This window comes from Panthera onca, chromosome B4 (genome assembly GCF_046562875.1).
Source record: "Panthera onca isolate mPanOnc1 chromosome B4, mPanOnc1 haplotype 2, whole genome shotgun sequence".
In the NCBI taxonomy this organism is placed as follows: domain Eukaryota; kingdom Metazoa; phylum Chordata; class Mammalia; order Carnivora; family Felidae; genus Panthera; species Panthera onca.
This window is the reverse complement of record NC_138345.1, coordinates 102,512,102-102,533,803: the sequence shown is the minus strand read 5'-3', so window position 1 is coordinate 102,533,803 and position 21,702 is coordinate 102,512,102. Positions and strand designations below refer to the sequence as shown.

The 21,702-nt window shown below is 39.1% G+C and overlaps 1 long non-coding RNA gene across 1 annotated transcript; it reads left to right on the top strand.

Annotated features, from left to right (window-relative positions):
* The first annotated feature begins 405 nt into the window (after positions 1 to 405).
* LOC145715622 (uncharacterized) lies at positions 406 to 21,474 on the top strand. The gene is made up of 2 exons (XR_014137964.1): positions 406 to 704; positions 3,016 to 21,474. It is a non-coding gene; the product is annotated as an uncharacterized LOC145715622 (long non-coding RNA).
* Positions 21,475 to 21,702: the final 228 nt, after the last annotated feature.

Here is a 21,702-nt window from a genome sequence, read left to right as displayed (position 1 = left end):
ACAGCAATAAATTTAGGGCTCCTGGGTGGCTCAGTTAAGCATCTGACTTCGGCTCAGGTCATGATCTCACAGTTGGTGAGTTCGAGCCCCGCTCATCTCTCTTTTGTTCCTTGTTCGCTTGCACCCTCTCTCTCTCTCTCAAAAAAATAAAAAATGAGGGGCGCCTGGGTGGCGCAGTCGGTTAAGCGTCCGACTTCAGCCAGGTCACGATCTCGCGGTCTGTGAGTTCGAGCCCCGCGTCAGGCTCTGGGCTGATGGCTCGGAGCCTGGAGCCTGTTTCCGATTCTGTGTCTCCCTCTCTCTCTGCCCCTCCCCCGTTCATGCTCTGTCTCTCTCTGTCCCAAAAATAAATAAAAAACGTTGAAAAAAAAAAAAAAATTTAAAAAAAAAAAAATAAATAAATAAATAAAAAATGAAAATAAATAAAAATAGAAACATCGAGGAGTCAGGAGTTTAAGATATTATAATAAGGTAACATAATTTGCTTATTACCATAACTTGAAATTTTATTACAAGATGTTTTTGTTTATTTTTGGTTTTTTTTTTAAGAGACTGAGGAGGAACAGAGAGAGGGAGAGAGAATCCCAAACAGGCTCCGCATTTATCAGCACTGAGCCCAACACAGGACTTGAACTCGTGGACGTTGGGATGACCTAAGCCAAGACCAAGAGTCAGACAGACACTTACCCAACTGAGCCACCCAGGTGCCCTTATTACAAGTTGTTTAAAGTTTATTATAAGTGAGCTTTTCTGAGCAGGTCTGTCACAACTTGCCACTGCTTGAATTCCAATAAATATATAGGTCACAAAAATTAACTATGTTTTCATTTTAAAAGGTAAATGAAAGGGATGCTTGAGTGGCTCAGTCAGTCAAGCATCCAACTCTTGGTTTCGGCTCAGGTCCTGATCTCACAGTTCATGAGTTAGAACTCATTCTAGCCCCAAGTCATGGGGCTCTGTGCTGACAACACAGACCTTGCCTGGGATTCTCTCTGCCCCTCCTCTGCTCGCGTTTCTCTCTCTCTCTCTCTCTCTCTCTCTCTCTCTCTCTCTCTCTCTCTCTTCCTCAATAAGTAAATAAACTTAAAAAAATAATAAAAGGCTAACGAAAAGGAGGGAGTGTTTAAGAAATTATCACTATTAGTAGATTCTGTTTTGGTAGATACAGCTAATAGGGCCTGTCCTTTGTGCTTCTGTTTCTGGGAGACTGAAAGTAGAAAAGAAGAAATTTATCTCCTTTCCCTTTCTCACACAGTATTTCTCACAGGTCTGATTCAATACAAATCTATTTCAATAGGATACCTACAACAGGCTGGGTAAATAAAGTCCATCTCCATCTTCTCAGTGAGAAACCGGAGATAACTGATCTAGCATTCTAAGCTAATACAAAGCAGAGCTCTTACCCAACCTTTGTTGTGGTTGTCCTTGTTCTTCCCAACTCTCAATGCAGGACCTTATCTACTATATCAGTTAGTCGGTTGGACGGTTTATTTGCATGAAATTGCATAAATTACCTGTGGGTCTATTTTATATGTCAAGGCTTAAAATACTTCAGGGGTAGTGTTTCTTGATTTTTTTTTTCACATACTTATTCTAATTCCACATCCTTATCCCGCATTCACTAAATTTCTCCATCTTTCCTTAGAACTTGTTATTACTAAACCATTTTGTCCTATAGTGGAATTTTTTTAGACTTTTAGGCTTTAATTCTCAAGCAGCTGGTTGATTTCCTGACATGGATTCTGTGTCCAATAGACCATCATAGTTTTAAAAATATTTTCACACACCCACATGCAAAAGAACTTCTGCATTCTTAAAAAATAGACATTTTTAGATGCACCTGGCTGGTCTAGTCAGTTAAACGTCTGATTTCAGCTCAGGTCAAGATCTTGCAGTTTGTGGGTTCAAACCCCACGTTGAGCTCTGTGCTGACAGCTCAGAGCCTGGAGCCTGCTTCGGGTTCTGTGACTCCCTGTCTCTGCCTCTCTGCTCATACTCTCTCTGTCAAAAATAAACATTAAAAAAAATTTTTTTAACGTTTATTTTTGACAGAGAGAGCATGAGTGGCGGAGGGGCAGAGAGAGAGGAAGACACAGAATTCGAAACAAGCTCCAGGCTCAGAGCTGTCAGCACAGAGCCCAATGTGGGGCTTGAACTCACAGACCACAAGATCATGACCTGAGCCAAAGTTGGATGCTTAACTGACTGAGCCACCCAGGCGCCCCTCCCCCCCAAAATTTTTTTAATACACATTTTTAACTTATGATTAGAGCTTAATTTCCAAGAACATTTTTATCTCCAAGTAAGATAGGTGATATTGATAGTGCTATGGTTTTAGCAGCAAATTTTTCTCTCCCAATGAAAATGTGGACTGTCGATATATAACAGGTAAAAATTGTGTTTATGTTAACTCAATAGCTATGACCTCACCCCAAAAGAAGTTACTCAAGACTTAATAATAAGCCTAAGACAGTAGCATGACAGCAGCATGATTTTCTCACTTGCTTATTAATTCTATATTTTTAATCATGATGAGGAAAGAGCTTTGGATTCAGTCAGATCTAGATGTAAATCTCAGCTTTATGTGTGCCATTAGTCCAACTACTTAACCATTTGGGCTCAATGTTTTCAGGTAAACGACATATTTGTATAAAATGCCTTGAATACTTAGAGTTCAGTGGATGCTCAAAATTGCAATTACATTATTACTTTGAAGAAGTTACATTAATTTGTGATTTTTTTAAGTACTAATTTACTTAGGAATATAATTTATTTTTGCCAAGATAGTTTCCAAAGAAGCTTGTAGTGTTTATTTAAAAAGTTTGTTTCTTTTTAAAATACATTAAAACAAAATTTTGGAATAATTTACCCAGTTCCCATGAACACCTCATTTTTTACTCTAGGATCAGGAAGGGAGAAAGAGAAATAAGAGGTGGATTTCAGAGGACTTCCCTTCCACCATTGCAAAGAAGGAAAAGGTACACCTGTGTAACCATGCCACATCTGTGCCAACAGATTCCAGGGACACTGACTCTGGCGGTGTGACTAATCCACTTATGGACCCCAGTTGCTGTTACCAGAGGAAAGATGGGGAAAGTGGCAGAGAATTTATATATGTGACCTAGAATTTATTTGCCATACAGAAGAGGCAAGTGGTAAGTATGGGCTAGTGAATGTTTTCACACTTATAGGTGGTAATTATTACTCAGTATTTCTTGTTTTCATTAAAATTTATGCCTGTTGAAATGTCAGGATTATCACTAGCTTTGGATGCTTTTAAAGGTTACATGATGCTTCTCATAAAATATCCTCGGGTCATCTGGGTTATTTACCAGCCTTCAGTTCGGACTAACCTTGTGACTAATGGTTTTCTGCAGAAGAGCTTTATTATCTTCCCTGTTCTTTTGTCTGAAATTTACAGTCCTGCCTCTCACTCTTCCTCCCTGTCTAGACTGCACCTCTTGTGTCAAGTACCTGCTTTACTGCAATCAGCAGTAGAAAAACCAGAGGGAAGGCAGCTAAATTTCACTATTTCCTGTGTACCACATCTTATACATATCTTGGTTTTCTGGTTTAAAAAAAAATTTTGTTAAGCTGTTTGTTTTACTGAGCTCCTTGAACAGGGTCTTTGTCATTTTTGTTCTCAGCACTTAGCACAGTGCCTTGCCCATAGTAGATGTTTGCTGAATATTTTAAAAAGGAAAGAATAAACCCAAATAATTAAATTGTGATATATTCATTTTGTGGGAAGAAGAAATCTCAGCTGGCTTCTAGATTTTTTTAAGTCTGTTAAGCTATTGAACATAAACATTATGATTCCTGCAGACTTGGTCACTCAACAAGTTCCTGTTAACCCTTACAAGCCAGACACTGCCCTGCCTGGTAGGTATACACTGAGAAGCAAAGCAGGCAGCAATAAAACCCCTGTCTTGGGGCGCCTGGGTGGCTCAGTCGGTTAAATACCCAACTTGTCTCAGGTCATGATCTCACGGTTCGTGGGTTCAAGCCTCACATCGGGCTCTGTGCTGACAGCTCAGAGCCTGGAGCCTGCTTCAGATTCTGTGTCTCCCTCTCTCTCTGCTCCTCCCCCACTTGCACTCTGTCTCTCTCAAAAATAAACATGAAAACAGAATTTAAAAATAAAAGCTGTGTATTAAAAAAAAAGCCTGCCTTGTGGAGGTTACATTCAAATAGTGAAAAGATTGAAAGTAGGCAAATACACTATTGTAGAAGATAAAGTTCTCTGGAAAAAAAAGTAGAGTAGGACAAGAGATTTCAGGGATGAGGGCGAGTTAGAGAAGGCCTCACTGAGAAGGTAACATTTGAGGAGTGTCTAGCTGAGTCAGAATGTGTGACTTTTGATCTCTGCATTGTAAAAGTTCGAGCCCCATGTTGGGTGTAGAGACTACTTAAAAAATAAAATCTTTAAAAAATAACATTTGAGCCAAAACTGGAAGGAGAAGGGAAAAATACTGCAGGTATCTGGAGAAGAGCTTTTTCAGAGGGAGCTAGGAAAGCAAAGGACTTGAGATGCAGGTATTCTCGAGTCTCTGACAAACCAGAAGGTTAATGTTACAGCCATGTGAACAAGAAGATTAGGAGAGATCTGAGAAGCAACAGAGAGCTAAATTAGGGACTTCGTTTAGACATGTATTGACCACATACCATGCTTGCTCCTGAGTGATAGACTTGCTTCTTCAACAACCTTACTGTTTTTTTAAGTATGTATGTATGTACGTATGTATTTTGAGAGAGAGAGAGAGAAAGTGCAAGCAGGGAAGGGGCAGAGAGAGGGGGAGAGAGAATCCCAAGCAGGCTGCACACTGTCAGTGAGGAGCCTGATGTGGGGCTCGATCTCACAAATGGTGAGATCATGACCCGAGCCGAAATCAAGTGTCAGATGCTTAACCGACTTAAGCCACCCAGGTGCCCCAGCAACCTTACTATTTTTATCTATGCCCTTTCCCAATAATAACTTGTAGCTCTTTATAATAAAAACTACAAATACTATTTATTTAAAAATAAGAATTAGATTGTAAATTTTTAATTGAGAAGAATAGGAAACAAGTCTCCTCAGGGGAAAATTAATTAAATGCAAAACATTTGCTAAGACTCCTGACAGCCAAGTTAGAAATGGAAAAATGGGTTATTATACACATCAATACTACCTAAAAGAAGCACACTGGTTCTTTGGGCAAAATTGATATTTTAGATCAGTTCTCAAAAGAATTTTCCCATTGGTTTTACAATTGGTCTGTACACCTAATGCATTGCCTTCATTTATGTCTCTTTCTTGTAGCATTTGTTCAGATGGTCATTTTTTATTTCTGCTTTCAAAAGTAAAATCGAGAATGTAAAATGTGCTTCTATCGTTGCTAAGACATAGTTCCAAGAAGGATCAGTTTACTTTAATCCCGCTGACTAGTAGTATCCACCATCTTTCTTGTCCTAGGAATGTCCCAGGAATAGTTAACTTAATCATTCCTCTAAAACAGTGGTTCTCAAATATGAGTCACCTGGAGATCTTGGGCTTCACTCCTATTTCTAATTCAGTATTTAGGGGCTGGAGTGGGACCAGTGAATTTGCATTCCTATCAAGTTAACAGGTGATGCTGATACTGCTCGTTGAGGGATCTATGTATTTTGAGACATACAGCATTATAATATCACTTGTCCATCTCTTGACTGGAAATAGAGAATTTGAAAATGAAATCTCTTCTGAGAACTCCGAATGTGGGTATCCTGTATTAACAGTTAAAAGAGATAGTATAGGGGTGCCTGGGTGGCTCAATCAGTTGGGTGTCTGCTCTTGATTTCAGCTCAGGGGGCTAATTGGGGTCTTTTGTGGTTCCATTAGCCAAAGCAAAATTGAGAAAGAAAAACAAAGCTGGAGGCCTCACACTCTCTGATTTCAAACTATATTACAAAGTTATAGTAATCAAAACAGTATGGTACTGACATAAAACCAGACACATAGATCAATAGAACAGAACAGAAATCCCAGAAATAGGGGCACCTGAGTGGCTCAGTCAGTTAAGTGTTTGACTCTTGGTTTCAGCTCAGGTCATGAGATCTGACCCTGTGTTGGGCTCTATGCTGGCAACACAGAGCCTGCTTGGGATTCTCTCTCTCTCTTTTTATGCCCCTCCCCCATTCACACTGTCTCTGTCTCTCTCAAATAAATAAACTAAAAAAAAAAAAAGAAAAGAAAAAAGAAAAGGAATCTCAGAAATAAGCCCACATACATATGGTCAATCAATTTATGAAAAAAAATTATGAAAAGATTTATGAAAAATACAGAAAGAACAGTTTCTTCAATAAATAATGTGGGAAAACTGAACAGCCACACGCAAAAGAATGAAATTAGAACACTCTATTACACCAACTGCAAATAATAACTCAAAATGTATTAAAGAGTTTTAAAAAAATATGTTAAAGAGTTGAATGCAAGACCTGAAACTGTAAAACTCCCAGAACATAGGCGGGTGCCCGGGTGGCTGAGTAGGTTAGGTGGCAAGTGGCAGCTCCTTGTTTTGGCACAGGTCATGATCTCACAGTTTGTGATTCAAGCCCCTCATCGGGGATTCTCTATGCCCATTCCCCTGCCCCCCCAAAATAAATAAGCCTTTAAAAAATTTTTTTTAAAAGAAGAAAAAAAACGTAGGCAATAAACTCCTTCACACCAGTCTCAGCAATGATTTTTTTTTTGCATCTGACCTCCAAAAGCAAAGGCAACAAAAGCCAAAATAAAATAAGTGGATTATATCAAGCTAAAAAGCTTCTGCACAGCAAAGGAAACCAACAAAGTTAAAAGGCAATGTACTGAATGGGAGAAAATATTTGTAAACCACTTACCCAAAATGTGTAACACTTATATATAACTCAGCACCAAAAAAATCACCAAACTCCAGTTAAAAAATTAGAGAATCTGAATAGACATTTTCTTTCTTTCTTTTCGTTTTTTAAGCAAGCTCTACACCCAATGTGGGGCTTGGACTCACAACCCTGAGACGAAGAGTCTCATGCTCTACTGACTGAGTCAGCCTGGCACTCCAAATAGACATTTTTCTACCGAAAACTTACAGATGGCCATCAGATGCATGAGAAGATGCTCCACATCACTAATCATCAAGGAAATACAAATCAAAATCACAATGAGATACCACCTCACACCTACCTGTAGAATGGCTAGTGTAAAAAAAAGGAAGAAGTATTAGCAAGGATGTGGAGAAAAGGAGGCCTTTGTGCACTGTTGGTGAGAATGGAAAACAGTATGAAGTTTTCTCAAAAACTTAAGTATAACTGCCATATGATCCAGCAATTCCACTACCAGGTATTTATCCAAAGAAAACAAAAACACTAATTCAAAAAAATACATGCAACCCTATGTTTATTTTAGCATGATGACAACCAAGCTATGAAAACAACCTAAGTCTCCACTGATGAATAACTGGCTAAAGAACATGTGGTGTGTGTATATATGTGCACACACATATATGCAATGGAATATACATAAATGTATATACACATGTGGTGTGTGTGTATATATATGCACAATGTATATTCAATGGAATCCTGCTCAGCCATGAAAAAGAGCAAAATCTTGCCATTTGCAACAACACTGATGGACTTTGAGGGAATTTTGCTTGGTGAAATAAGTCAGACAGAAAAATACAAACACCACTTACATGTGGAATCTAAAGAACAAAATAAAACTCAAAGATACTGAGAATAGAACTGTGTTTGCTAGAGGAGAGGTTGGTTTGGAGGTGTGCAAAATGGGTGAAGAGGGTCAAGAGTACAAACTTCCAATTATAAAATAAGTAAGTCAGGAGGGTGTAATGCACAGCATGGTGACTATAGTCAAAAATATCGTAGTGCATACTTGAAAGTTGCCAGGAGAATAAATCCTAAGAGTTCTCATCATATGAAAAAAATTATGACTCTGTATCATGATGAATGGTAAGTAAACTTACTGTGGTGATCATTTCAACAGTATACAAATGTTGAATCATTATGCTGTATGCTTGGAAATATTATAATGTTATATGTCAACTATACTTCAATAAAAAAAATAAATTAAAAATGAACACTGGGGGGCGCCTGGGTGGCTCAGTCGGTTAAGCGGCCGACTTCGGCTCAGGTCATGATCTTGTGGTCCGTGAGTTCGAGCCCTGCGTCGGGCTCTGTGCTGACAGCTCAGAGCCTGGAGCCTGTTTCAGATTCTGTGTCTCCCTCTCTCTGACCCTCCTCTGTTCATGCTCTGTCTCTCCCTGTCTCAAAAATAAATAAAACGTTAAAAAAAAATTTTTTTTAATAAAAAAAAAAAAAATGAACACTGGAAGGGTGCCTGGGTGGCTCAGTTGGTTAAGCATCCAACTACAGCTCAGGTCATGATCTCATGGTTTGTGAGTTTGAGCCCCACGTTGGGCTCTGTGCTGACAGCTCAGAGCCTGGAGCCTGCTTCGGATTCTGTGACTCCCTCTCTCTGCCCCTCCCTCACCTGTGCTCTGTCTCTCTCTATCAAAAATAAATAAACATACAAAAATTTTAAAAAATAAAAAAAAATAAAAATAAAAAAATAAAAAAAAAAAAATGAACACTGGGGCACCTGGCTGGCTCAGTCAGCGGAACACGCAACTCCCAATCTTGGCGTCATGAGTTCAAGCCTCACGTTGGGCATAGAGCTTATTTAAAACACAAATAAATGTAGGGCACCTGGTGGCTCAGCCAGTTAAGCATCCAATGCTTGATTTCAGCTCAGGTCATGATCTCATGGTTTGTGAGTTTGAGCCCTGAATGGGGCTCCAAGCTGACAGTGCAGAGCTTGCTTGGGATTCTCTCTCTCTCCCTCTGCCCCTCCCCTGCTCACTCTCTCTGTCTCTCTCTCAAAATAAAAAAACTTTAAAAAAACAAACAAACTTTAACCTGAAAAAATAAAAGTTTAAATGGAAATAATAATGAACAATTATGGTAATGGATAGGAAGAATGCCTTCTAAAGTCATATCAGTAGATTTGACATGGTCAAAGAAAGAAAGAGTGAATTGAAGACAGGTCAATAGTTACCCACAGTGAAGCTCAAAAAAAAAAAAAAAAAAAAAAAAAAGAAAGAAAAGAAAGAAAAAGAAAACAGCACAACACACAAGAGCTATGGAACAATATCATATAGTCTCCTATCTGTGTAATTTTAATCCCAGGAGGAAAAGAGAGATAAATGGGACAGAAGAGATAATGGTCAAGAATTTTTCAAAATTAATGAACCACATCAAACCACAGTTGCAAAATGGCAAGGTTTTGTTTGTTTGTTTTTGTTTTTGTTTTTTTTAACCTAGATATACAATCTTTCCAAATTTCCAAATTTCAACTCTAGTAGTTTTTGACACAAGAGTCTCTCTGTAAAGAAAACAGATGCTGTATCATTAACACCTGGATTTTTTTTTCTTAACAGGAGGCTGCAGCCAGCTGTTGATAGGGCATCATCAGTTCAGATGCCAACACAAGTTCCTTTAAGGTAGACCTTTTGTTGGGGCGCCTGGGTGGCCCAGTTGAGTGTCGGACTTCGGCTCAGGTCATGATCTCACCATCCATGAGTTCGAGCCCCGCGTCAGGCTCTATGCTGACAGCTCAGAGCCTGGAGACTGCTTCAGATTCTGTATCTCCCTCTCTCTGCCCCTTCCCCCTCATGCTATCTCTCTCTGTCAAAAATAAATAAACATTAAAAAAAATTTTTTTAAAGACAGACCTTTTGTTTCCAGATATGAAGACAAATGTTTAACACATCTTGGCCTTTGCTTGTTTCAGGCAGTTCATCAAACCATGATCTCCAACAAAACTCTGAGCCACATCTTGTAGAAACCTGGGTTCCATGGAGCCCCAGTGAAGAAACTCTACTCTAGGAATTGCAATACGCATCTTTAATTTGTCATAGTCCACTACAAGTTAGTATTATAGCACTTTATGTAAAATGGCAGAAACTTGCAACAGTTTATGTCATTTACCACCCTCTATTCCTTGTGCTATTGCTATCATACATTTTATATCTACTTATTTATAAATACCACAGGACTATGTGATAATAATAATAATCAGTTGTCCTTTAAATAAGGGGAAAGAGTTGATGTGGTCAGTAGAATGATGGTCTCCAAAATATGTCCATGTCCTAATCCCCAGAATTTGTGAATATGTTAGGTTACATGTCAAAGGGGAATTATGGTAGTAGACGGAATTAATGATGCTAATCAATTGACTTTAAGAAAGGGATATTATCTTAGATTACCCAATTAGGCTCAGAGTAATTACAAGGATCCCTAAAATGGGGAAAGAGAGGCAGAAAAAAAAAAAAACAATAGAAATGGCAGCATGAGAAGGACTCAGCTTGACATTGGTGACTTTGAAAATGGTGAAGTGGGTCACAAGCCAAGGAATGCAGGTGGCCTCTAGAAGGTAGAAAATCAAGGAAATGGATTCTACTCTAAAGCCTCCTTAGGAGAACTGTTAACCCCTTAATTTTAGCTCGGTGAAGCCCATTTCATACCTCTGACCTCCCGGTTTAAGACAATCCATTTATCTTATTCAACCCACTTTGTGGTAATTTGTTATAGCAGCAATAGGAAACCAATATAGATAGTATTTTGTATTTACTTTTTCAGGTGCTCTTTATTTCTTCCTGTAGATTGAAATTGTCATATCATGTCATTTACTTTTAAAGAACATCTTTTTGCATTCTTTGCAGTGGAAGCCGGCTAGTGATGAATTCTCTCAATTTTTCTTTTATCTTTATTTCTGTATTTACCTTTAATTTATGGAGATTATTTTCTCTAGATATAGAATTCTTGTTCAACTTATATTTCCTTCTGTTCAGCTCTTTAAAGTTGTCATACAATTGTCTTCTGGTCCTCATTGTTTCTCGTGAGAGAAATATTCGTTTCATTTTCCCCCTACATAATTTTTTCCCTTTGGTTGTTTTAAGATTTTCTCTCTTTTTTTGTTTTTCAGCAGTTTGGTGGTACATAGGTGTGATTTTCTTTGTGATTTTGCTGCAAGGAGTTCACTGAAAGTTTTGGAACTGTAAATTGATGTTTTCACCAAATTTGGGAAATTTTCAGCTATTATTTCTTCTTCCCCATTACATATTTTCCCTCTTTTCCTTTTGGTTTACAATTGCATGCTTGATATTGTCTAATAACTTACTAAGGCTTTGTTTTATTCATCTTTTTTCTCTTTTTCTTCAGATTGGACACTTTTGTTGATCTTTCTTCAAATTCACTGATACTTTTGCCATCTCCAATCTGATGTTAGACCCATCCAAAGAATTCTTCATTTCAAATGTTATACTTTTCAGTGCTAGAATTTCATTTTTTTGGTAGTTTTCATTTTTCTCCTGAAATTCCTCTATCTGCTCACTCACTATGGTTATATTTTCTATAAGTCTTTGAAAATATTTATAACAGTTTTAAAGTCCTTTAAAGTCATATGGATCTTCGCAGGGTCTGTTTCTATTGACAACTTTTTCTCTAATCTTAGTCATGTTTTCCTAAGTCTTTACAGGTCTAACTTAAAAAAAAAATTTTTTTTTTAATGTTTATTTTTGAGACAGAGAGTGTGAGTGGGGAAAGGGAAGAGAAAGAAGGAGACACAGAATCCAAAGCAGGTTCCAGGCTCTGAGCTGTCAGTATAGAGCCCAACACAAGGCTTAAACCCATGGTCTGTGAGATCATGACCTGAGTCAAAGTTGGACATTAACTGGTTAAGCCACCCAGGCACCCCTAATTTTTAAATTTTTTTTAATTTTTAAATTTTTTAGTAAGCTCCACACCCAAAATGGGGCTTGAATTCATGACCCTGAGATCAAGAGTCACATGCTGTACTGACTGAGCCCACCAGGTGCCCCACATGTTTAATTCTTTTTTTTCTCTTAAACATTTAATTTTTAAATTTTTTTTTATTTTTTGAGAGATGGCACATGCACGCACAAGTTGGGAAGGGAAAGAGATAGAATCCCAAGCAGGGCTCAATCTCACGAACCCGTGAGATCATGACCTGAGCCTAAATCAGGAGTCAGACACTTAACCAACTGAGCCACCAGGCACCCCTAATTATTTTTTTAAGATTTTATTTTTAAGTAATCTCTACACCCAACATGGGGCTCGAACTCACAACCCTGAGATCCAGAGTCACATGCTCCACGAACTGAACCAGCCAGGCACTCTACATGTTTAATATTTTTTATCCTAGACATTGTGGATAACACATGAATTTATCTTCCTCTGAAGGGTTCTAATTTCTGTTCTAGCAGGGAGCTAAGTTATTGATGACTTTAGTGGCTTATGACTTTGAACTTGTGTAAGCTTACTCTTTATAGTTTTAGAATGGCTCTATTTCAATTTTACTCTTAGTCTTAGAGCAAATCTTTAGTCCCAGGAAATACTTCAAAAAGGTGTAGCCCCTTCTGAGTTTTGATGAAAAGCTTGAAATGTTTACCAAGCCCCACTGACTTGGTAGGTCTATTGTCTGAATGTCTGTTTCCCCTACATTCACATGTTGTAATCCTAACACCAAATGTAATGGTGTTAGGAGGTGAGGCCTTTCGGAGATGGTGATTAGGTCATGAGGATAGGACACTTATGAATGGATTAGTGCTTTTATAAAAGAGACCCCACAGAGCTCCTTAGCCCTTTCCATCAGATGTGGATACAAGAAGCCTGGAAGAGGGCCCTCACCCACCATGCTGGCCCTTCAATCTTGGGACTTCTAGCTTCAGAACTGTGAGAAATAGGGGCACCTGGGTAGCTCCGTCGGTTAAGCATCTAACTGTTGATTTCGGCTCAGGTCATGATCTCAAGGTTCATGAAATTGAGCCTGGCGTCAGACTCCATACAGACAGCCCGCTTGGGATTCTGTGTCTCCCCCTCTCTCTGCCCCTCCCCCCCAGCCTCAAAATAAATAACTAAACATTAAAAAAAAAGAAAGAAAGAAAAAGAACTGTGAGAACTGTGATATTTTTGTTACAGTAGGCCAAATTGGACTAACACAGTAGGATTCAATATCCAAACTCTGCCTCTTTTGTGTTGACAACAATTGAAATCTCTGCTCCATTTTTTCTAACTGTTCCTTCCTTGGTGTTTTTTTTTTGTTTTGTTTTTTTTAAACCAGGTGTATGCAATTCATACAAATATTTGAAGGAAATTTGTTCATAGATTTTGGGACTCCCATCTCTATGACTCTCATTTCCAGAATTTCCCCCCCTTAATTTCAGATCTTCTGGTAGCCCGAAACTCTGTTCTCTGTTGCCTTAATCCAGTAAGATTAATTCAGTTTAAGTTCTTAATTCAGTTTAAGTTCTAGCTACCCTCTATTGCACTCACTGGGCAATGCCCTCAGAGGGGTGAAACTGTTTAAACATGGCTCTCACCAAGTGTGGTTTCCTTTTTCCAGGGTTGAGTCCTCTGTAGTTTAGGCCTGCTTTTGGTTGCTCTCCAGCTATTTTTTACATTTTGTCCAGAGCCCAGAAATGTTATCTGTGGGAGGCTTAGTCCAACATAAACTACTCTGCCTTTACTGGAAGCAAAACCTCCATATAACTTTTATAATTTAAAAAGTAACTTTTAAAAAGGCTGGAACCAGGGCACCTGGCTGGCTCAGTCAGTAGAGCATTTGACTCTTGATTTTAGGATTGTGAGTCTGAGCCCCATGGTAGGTGTAGAGATTACTAAAAAATAAAGAAATAGACTTTAAAAATACATAAAAATAATAAAATCTTAAGAAAAATAGATTTTGCCTCATTCTCTCTGAACCAAACATGTGCACCCAGTGGCCCCTGGTGGGTGCACACTCTCGTACCATACACACGTGGGAGCACACTCACCAGTAGTCCCACACTGAAGGCAGTGGTGGGGGCAGCAGGTACCTGCTCGGATGCCAGTGCAACCCTCCAACCTTGCAATTCATTTGCCGTCCAACCCCCAAACCTACACCTCCCAGACACCCCCCTCAGAAAACAGTGCCTCCCCCCAAAGCACATCCACAATGTAAAAGTTAATTAATTAATGGGTAGTATGGAAAAAAAATAAAAATTAAGATGACGCTGATATTATTCTAAATAAATAGTACATTAGTTTTAGGCTCAAAGATAATAAGACCTGATCTGGATTACGTAACATTTGTGTTTGCCTTGTCAGTCAGACCTTGTTGATAACTTTGGAACAGTTGTTGGCTCTTCTGTATACCTATTAACTTGGAAATCAAGTCAGACAGTAACATATGGGTAATATCTCTGATATTAAATACAATTTTCCCAATTAGACGTCAGAAATACATGTTACAGTGTCAAGTGTTAGAGTGTCTGTAATATCGCTCTGTATGTAGGAAGTCATAGGAAGAGAATGCAGAAATGTCATCAATCACTATTGAATTTTGCCAATTGACTTGTATTCACAACAGAACCTGTGAAGGTGTGGGACTCAAGACACAAAGATGATCCTGTTGCTAATATGGAAACTGTACAAGGTGAAAATAAGAGTGGACTGTGGAATTTGGTAAATTATTGAAGAACACTTGCATTTGATGTATCAGATAGTAAAAAGCACAGTCAGACTGTGCTTCAAGACGTCCCTAATAGTCTCATTAATAATCTGTGGATTATTCTAATAGATTATTGAGGCAAATAGAGATGGTGGTTAATGTCAGCCTCTGGCTCCTAGGTTTGAATCCTCACTTTGTTATTTCTTGGCTGAGTGAGGTGGGCAATTTACCAAGCTTCTCTGTTTCTTAGTTTCTTCATTTATAAAATGCAACTGATAATAAAATTTACCTAATAGTATTATGAGGATTCAATGAATTAGTACATGTATTCAATTATTAAGTGATCAAAAATATTATATACTACTATTATATACTTGGGTTTAATGAGATAATGTGGACCTAGTTAGAGTCAAGTGCCATTAATGGAGCTAAGCAGGGTCTCAAACCTAACAAATCTTACATTACACTCTACACAGAGGATGTTTATTTTCTACAACATCGTTATGCCATTGCAGGATTATTTGTTGTAATTTGACAACTGTATTCCTCTGTTACTATACTTAAAATGAATATTGATTTTGTAGGACTAATTAATGTGTGCCCTAGTATCTCTTACTGAGAGCCAAAATTAATTTTTGCTACTAAAAAAATTAACTAAAAAATAAAAAGACTAGAACCAGTGGACCAAACTATAGCATTTTGTACTAGAGATTAGTTTTATAGATAATATTTATCTTCTATTTTCTAAATTTTCTGTAATGTGATTTTTTTTTTAATTAAACATTTTTTTTTTAGTGGATACAACTTGCATGGAGAAGGAGAGGTATTCCAAATAGTAGGAAGTACATAGAGTAAAAGGTGTGTTTATGTGAAGAACATGAGTCATCTTTGGGTCAGCTGTTGAGTGGGAGCAGGATGGTTTTGCAAGGGCGGAGAAGTGTAAAGAAACAAAACTCTGCCATATCAAAGGCAATTCTCTCAACTCATTGCCAAAGAGCTTGAGTTGTAAACCTGCTGGATTACCTTATGCAGTAGAAGAATAACTGAATCTGCCACAGAGAGCCTTAAACATTTTATTGAAAATTTCCAGAGGGGCCTGAGTGGCTCAGTTGATTAAGCATCCAACTCTTGATTTCGGCTCAGGCCAGTATCTCATGGTCATGAGATTGAGCCCTGAGATTCTCTCTCTCCTTCTCCCTCTGCCCCTCCCCTGCTCCCACCTGCACCCTCTCTCTCTCTCTCTCTCTCTTTCAAAAATAAAATAAAATCAAAAAATAAAATTTCCAACTTAATATTACATAAAATAATTAACAGACATATACAACTAACTTGTATGCATCTTCATGCAAATCATAAAAGGTTATTGAAAAAGGAAAACAACTAACTTGTAGAGTAATGAAATTTGGGGGTGATTTTTTAATGCAGCAGATCTCAATTTTTTCCCCGCAGGACACACAAAATGGGTGACTTTCACATTCCCATGGAATTCCTAGATAGTGGCCTCTGGCACAAGTAAGAACACACTAGAGATTATGGGAAACTCTTTTTTGGCCTGCAGTAAGACATTCCCCTCCGCCACTTTTCCTCTTCCACTCAGGAATGCACACACATTAGAATTCAAGTAAGTGAGAATGTTATTATCCAGAAAACCTTGATTCTGTTCTAACTTAAATAATTAGAAAATATTCAGTCATTTAACAGGTATTTACTAAACACCTACCATATACAATGTACTGGTTCTATTTCAACTATTAATTACTACAACTTACTGATCACACAGTTCATGACTGGTTTAGGTAAGACAACCATGTAAGGCAACAGAGAGATTTCTTGTTTTAAATCACTTAAATTGTCATAACGTTGTTTGTAAAATAAATTAAGATTTTTTTTAGCTTTTTTTTTTTTTTTTTGAGAGACAGAGAAAGAGCATGAGCAGGGGAGGCGCAGAGTGAGAGAGGGAGTCACAGAATCCGAAGCAGGCTCCGGGCTCTGAGCTGTCAGCACAGAGCCTGACACGGGGCTCAAACTCACAAGCCATGAGATCATGACCTGAGCCAAAGTCAGATGCTTAACAACTGAGCCACCCAGGCACCCCAATAAATTGAGATTTTTTTAATAACCTGAAACCTATCAGGCTCACTCAATGCTCAATTCCTTAAAAGTCGTAACTTCAGACCAACTTCTCAGTACTGAGATAAGCAGATTGGAAGGTAGGAAAATAAATGAAGCAAAAATCCAAAACTCTTGCCTTGTTCACCATATTTAATCACCACTCAAGGTTTTTTTATTTTTTTCTTTACCCACTTTGAAATAGTATTTCATGTGTATCCCTTTCTCTTGGCTCGAAGTACTAACCTTTCTACCCAGTTTATCCTGCATACTTTTATCACCTCATATTTGTTTCCTATAATGTGACCTCCAGTCACATCCCAACCACCTCTCCATGTTCTGCTCAGATGCCTCTGCTCCCTGAAGATGGCAGTTACGTTCAGCCCCCGTTCTGCCCTCATTTCTCTCCTCTTCCATTGGACTGAAGATCCACTTCACTCGGTACTATAACCACTGGCCCTATTCCTATAGGTTCATGAATTCTTTACAACTGTCTCAAATGTCCATTGTCTGTCCATTTGGCACATGAGTACTGGAAAACTGAGAGCTCAAGGCCTCAGGCATCAACTTCTTTGATTTCTTCACACCTCCTTTTGCACATTCTGAGAGAGTCTTCATCCTTTTCCTTTTCCTCAGCTAACTCACCTGTCAGGTCTCATCTTGAACATTCGTTTTATTTTTAATTAATTTTTAATTTTTTTAATGTTTATTTATTTTTGAGAGAGAGAGCGCGGGAGAGCAGGGGAGGGGCAGAGACAGAGGAAGACACAGAATCTGAAACAGGCTCCAGGCTCTGAGCTGTCAGCACAGAGCCTGACGCGCGGCTTGAACTCACAGACTATGAGATAGATAATAAGCTAAGGTGAAGTTGGATGCTTAACCAACTGAGCTACCCAGGCGCCCCTCAACTTGAACATTATTTATAAGTTTTCATCCACTAGACAAGAATACCTATGCTTTTCCCTTTTATAAAACACTCAACACACCTCACTGTATCTCTCCCTACTTGCCTCTAAGATCAATGAGAATGCACCTGCTTATTCATTGCTCTCTTCCCACCACCTAGCCCAGCACCTGGCAATAAAAAGTGTCCAACAAATATTTGTTGACTTAAATATTTGTCCGTTGATTTCTTTCTTTCTCATGCATCATAATATATTAAGTACATTCTCAGTTTTTAAAATATACTCCTATTTAATGAAGAAAAGGACAAGGAGAACGTATTCATCAGAGATAAATAAGTATGGCCTCTGAGAGTGTGCCTGCAGAATAATTAGAAATGCTATTCAAAGCCTTCCACCGATTGGCCCCTTGTTCTCTCCTTTCCTTCCTCAAATAATATTGAGACCTACTATGTAGAGACACTGGAGATATGGTGGTCAACAAAATGAAGTCCCAATCCTCAGTGACTAAGTTTATAACCTAGTAGGGAAGAAAGAATATTAACAAGTAAGCAAAGGAAGCACTCCCAGGCAGTAGTGTGCACCACATGGAGAAACCAAAATAGAGTAAGTAGATAGTAACTGAGCATGGGATGACTATTCCAGGTAAGGTGGCCGAGGAAGGCCTCTCTGAGGAAGGACCTGAGGAAAGTGACCGATGAGCCGTGTGCATATGTGGAAGGAGAGTGGTATTTGCAGAGGGAACTGCAGACGTCAATCCTGAGCCAGAAACAGATCTAGCATGCTTGAGGAAGGGAAAAGAGAGTAGAAGGAGGCAGGGTAGGTAACAAATAGGGTGGGGGGGTTAAGGAGGCGGGAAACGTAGGGCCTCGTGAACCACAGTAAGGTCCCAGGGTTGTATTACAAGTAAGACGGGAAGATTTGGAGCATGAGAGTGGCATAATCCATCTTCGTTCCTCCATCGTTGACTGAGCGCCGGCTGTATGCCACGCACGGTGCCAGGCCCGCTTCTCTGACCGCACGCTGACTTGCCCCTCGCCATGCTCCACCCGCACTAGCATATTTGCACTCTTGGAACAGGCCTCAGACTTTCCATGCCTTCGCCCACGACCTATACTGTTTGCTACGCAGCTGTCAAGACTCAGCTAACACAGCCTCCCTCTGGTGAAGCCCGATTTTCTTGGGCTCCCACGGCGCTACTTTCTGCCTCTGCCACAGTAGTTATAATTGGCTGTGAGTACATCAATTCCTCCCACCAGACCAGAAGTCAGCAGCACATCTTATTTTTGTCTAAGGCCCTGATATGAGTCATTTCTTCCCCTTACACTTGTATAAATTGAATCCATTTTCGAGGCTATTTTAAGCATAAAAGAACAATATGTATGCTATGCTAGGAGATAAAACTAGCTCCGTGACGCGGAAAAAAAAAAAAAAAAAAGATGCTCCTTGAGTCTAATGAAAAAATAGCCCAACAATATGTAAGTTTAATGAAGCATTGTATCATTCATAAAACTGAATACAAAGATTTTGTGAACATCACAGAATGGCAGACTTAGGATTGATCTTGTAGCCTTGCAGTCGGCTTCTGCTTGTCAGGCCAGAGAATCCTCGGGCGAGTGGGCGAGGGCGCCTCAGAGCAGAAGGAAGGACGAGCAAGAGCGGAGGCGTGAGCGAGCTAGGATCACAGGCATAGCGAGGCCTCTCCATCCGCGCCCCACAGGAGCCTCCTTGCGTACGCTCGTGGCCGTACGTGGGGAGCTCACACGTACACGTCCCCTCTACGTGCGCTCCTTCTTTTACGTCTGGATCGCGGGCGTTGGAACGTTTGGAAACTCCTGTCCCCAGTGCCGTACTTCTTCGCCTGAGACAGGAAGAGAGAGAGAAGTACGAGACTACGCTAAAGGCAAGTTCCGGTGACTGCTGACAGTACACTTGAAAAATGCACTTCTGTGGCGCCTGGGTGGCTCAGTCGGTTAAGTGTCCGACTCTTAGTTTGGGCTCAAGTTATGACCTCGCGGTCGGTGAGTTCGAGCCTGTGCTGATGCTGTGGGGCCTGCTTGGGATTCTCTCTCCCCTTTCTCTGCCCCTCCCCCACTTGCACTCTCTCGCGCTCTCTCTCTCAAAATAAATAAACTTAAAAAAGAAAGAAAGGAAAAGGAAAGAACGAAATGCACTTCTAAGTGCTTCTCCTGCTCCCTTGGCTAGAATATATGCATTAGGAGCAGAGGCAAAGCCAGACACACCCGGAATTGAGTGAACGAATGAATGATCAAAGATCTAGGTAGAATAATAGTAGAGGTAACTGAAGAGACAACAGTATAAATTTGAAAAAGCAAAGAAAAATATTGAGGTGCTTTAAGATTTTAAATTATCTAGTTGGAAAAAAATGAGACAAAATACGTTGAGTGGCTAAATAAGGGAAATGTTAAGGAATGTTTCAAATGGCAAACCTCTATACCTAGGTGTACTTAAGGATTATTTCTTACATATAACTAATTGTCAAAGTTTTAAAAGTTTATTTTAAATTTTCATTGTAATTTCACTTCAGATATTGCCAGGTTTTCTTAAAAGGGTTGAATTTGCCCTTTACCAATATGCCAACCTTTGCTTTTGCTAAGTTCATCCGTAAACCTGAGTTAAAAATGTACTTATCTATAAGGACAAGTGATTAATGTGAGAGCGTGTTAATGTTAAACAGTTGTTAAGGGTCCCTGCATCTCAATCGTGACATTTTATCAATTACAGCATGTTTATGTTCTGGGTATTGGATAGTAATAGTATTGGAAGGGGTAGTGAATCTTGAATAACATCCTTAAAATTACAATCTGTTCATTTACACATCTTTGCAAATGTTAATAGAAACAAGAGTATTTTCGCAAACCTTGGTGCAAAAATCTCTTTTGACACCAGCACCATTTCACATTTGGTTGATCCTGATCCTAAATATAGAAGTGCTCTTATTGTAGTCTACATACTTAGTATTCCCTTATTCTTTAAAAAGCTACATGTTGGCTCTAAACTAAGAAATTTGTAGTCTCAAGTTAAAATGGAACAAGTGAGTTTCACTATCTTGTAATTATTAGAAGATTTAAAAATATGTATCCCCAGGCACAGAATCTATTTGTTATAATTGTGTGTATTAATAGATTCTTAGGGTATTAAGAATTTTATGTGAAACCTATTAAAAACAGCTCATGACTTCTTTGCCAGTGCAAGTCTGTGCGGCCAGTGAAACCAAAGACCGTGGGAAAAAACTTTGAATTCTTTGCTGATTGCTTTACTAAATATTGTCTAGTTTATTTAGTCTCAAAGAAAAAAGAAAGTAACATTTCTTGATCACCTGCTGCGTGCCAAGTGTTCATAAGTACCATATGCACAATATATCTATGATTACGGCAGTATGATTCCCAGTTTACAAGAAACCGGCCATGAACTCCGGGCATCAACGATGAAGCCAGGATCTGAACAGTATTCCACTTCATGTACCTTTAAGAAGTCAACATAAAAGGCCCTGGGGGGCACCTGGCTGGCCCAGTCAGAAGAGTGTATGAATCTTGATCTCAGGGTTGTGAGTTTGAGCCCCACATTGGGTGCACAGATTACTTTAAAATCTTTAAAAAAATTAAAAAAAAAACCTTAAAGGCCTCCCGGACTTTTCTTCAAAACCTATTTTGTTCCATCAGTCTGAACTGTTTTAACTGCAAAGATCTGAAGGTATCCCAAAAGTGTTCAGATTTTTGGTTTTTTTAAGGAGGAAATAGCTTCAGGACGCCTGCGTGGCTCAGTTGGTTAAACTTCCGACTTTTGATTTTGGCTCAGGTCACGATCTCATGGTTTGTGGGTTTGAGCTCCGCATCAGGCTCTGCACTTGGCATAGAGCCTGCGTGGGATTCTCTCTCTTCCTTTGTTTCTGCCCCTCTGTCTGCTCTCTCTCTCTCTCTCTCTCTCAAAAATAAATAAATTAATTTAAAAAAAAAGGAAATAGCTTCAATTTGTCAGTGGGTGACTTACATGAAAAACTTAATATTGCCTGACATAACTAATGAGAGCTACCCATAAAGTTCATCTGTGATTCCAGCCCGTGGGAATGGGCTACATTAACACCATGTTTTCTTAATCTTTTTTGTATTGGCATATGAAAATATACCGCTAGTCAGTGGTTAAAAAATA